This window comes from Schistocerca nitens, chromosome 1, assembly GCF_023898315.1.
Source record: "Schistocerca nitens isolate TAMUIC-IGC-003100 chromosome 1, iqSchNite1.1, whole genome shotgun sequence".
In the NCBI taxonomy this organism is placed as follows: domain Eukaryota; kingdom Metazoa; phylum Arthropoda; class Insecta; order Orthoptera; family Acrididae; genus Schistocerca; species Schistocerca nitens.
The window spans coordinates 456,670,450-456,672,431 of NC_064614.1; positions in this window are offsets into that span (position 1 = coordinate 456,670,450).

Below are 1,982 nucleotides of genomic sequence, written 5' to 3' on the forward strand. Positions count from 1 at the left end.
TACTACCCGCATATAAATGCAACTTTATTTCATCTTCATATCAGCCACTTTAACAAGATCAAACTGAGGTGGGGCTAAAAGTGAGTATCATGATAGGAATTTCCATAGCTCAAAACCTGTAGACAAAATCAGAACTTCATAAAGGTTCTGGAATAAATAGTATTGAACTCTTGAAGTATTTAAGTGGATTCATCATACTGTCAGTGCAGTAAAATGGTCTTATTTTTTGGGTTGCGTTAATTTGCAGTGTGTCTACCTTCTGGCGGAATGAGTGACTTTGTCAGAGGATGGAGGGCCATGTGTACTTTCCAAAACACCATGTATACACTTGAGATTTATGCAGCAAGAACCCAGAGAAAATTTTATTGTGTAGATATGCTGTGAAAACCATTACATTAAAGAATGTAAAAAAGGAAAGGTACAATTCAGGTGACTGAAGGAGTCTGGAAGCAGCATATTTAATGACAGGATGTAATTTGTTGTAGGGTCTGAAGCTTCAGGAAGGAGCCATAGATGTGACTTGTGAATGGCACTGAAAATAATCATTCATATTACACTCATTTCCTTGGGAGACAAAAATTTAGTTTTATTTAGCTATAGTCGAGTTGATGCAAGATAACCAATGACAATTAGCAATGCTGGTGCCAGCTTCAGTTGCATAGCGCTAACAGCTGCAAGTGAAAACAGCAGTTTACAAAATGGTGGTATGTGATTGGTAGAGGTAGATGAACAAAGCTGCAGCGTCCAGCCCACCGTGACTGTCAGGGGTCTTCTGGTGTAAAATTGACTATAGGAATTGTGTAGGTGCTGATTATATTGCAATTGATCTGTACCATTAATTGATGAAGTATGGTAAAGTTTCCTCAGGTAAACCTGCAGTACTTGGCAACTATATATGTAGTTTCAAGATCAAAGATGAATCATCTTTGATCTGTAAACCCTGTCCAGTACCATTAAGTGTACGACAGGCTGCACAAGAGGAGAATAATAAAATGTTATGAGGAGAAATAATAGAAAGGGCTTATAGTGTATGCAATGACCCATTATTAGTAGTGAACAAAGTGACGGGGGAGTCATCTAGTGTGGACACACATACTCGAAATAACCACATAAAACTTGAAAGAGATCAAATGACAAGTCAAACTTGATGAGACTTTAAAGAAATTTATTGTTTTGGAACATTAGGAAGGTTTTACGTTAAAGGAATCACTATGAGAGTATCAAAGTAGATTTTTGGGAGAGAAGAACTTAAGTTTCTTGGTCATTTGGTAGGCATAAATGGAATAGAAGCAGATCCAGGCGGGATGAGAGTCATAAAAGGATGTCCAGAACCTAAAAGTATGAAGCAATTGAAAGCATTTCTGGAACTATCAGGATTCTGTAGGAAGTCAACCTGTGAATAATACTAAGTTATTGAACTTGTGGAAGAAGACAGCTAATTGGATTTAGGTAGATAAAAAGTGTAAGACCTTTAATGACACTGAAGTAGCTCTAGTAGGGGCTCCCATTTCAAAACACCCACAGATGGACAAACCTTTTAGGTACTGACACTTCAGAGTATGGAATAGCATGCAAGTAGATTCAGCAAGACTGGGATATTAGCATGGGAGAACATAATACAGTAGCTGTTGCAGGCCGAGCACTAAACAAACATGAGTCAAATTACACAGCAACAGAGGAAGAATTACTTGCTATAATGTGGAGCATAAAAAGATTCCAAACTCTAATTTGGGGATCTAAAATAATAGTGTATACTGATCACCAGCACTAGCATTCCTTATGGAAAGTCACTACTACAGAGCAGTTTTAATACATTGGGTACCATTTTTGCAAGAGTATTAAATTGAAATTAAGTACAGGGTGTACATAAAGTCTGGGAACACTTTCAATTATTTATTGCACAAGAACTAAACATTACACAGAAGTCATACATATTGCATTTTAAAGAGAAACTCTGAAAGTTCTTTTTACACACATTTGAT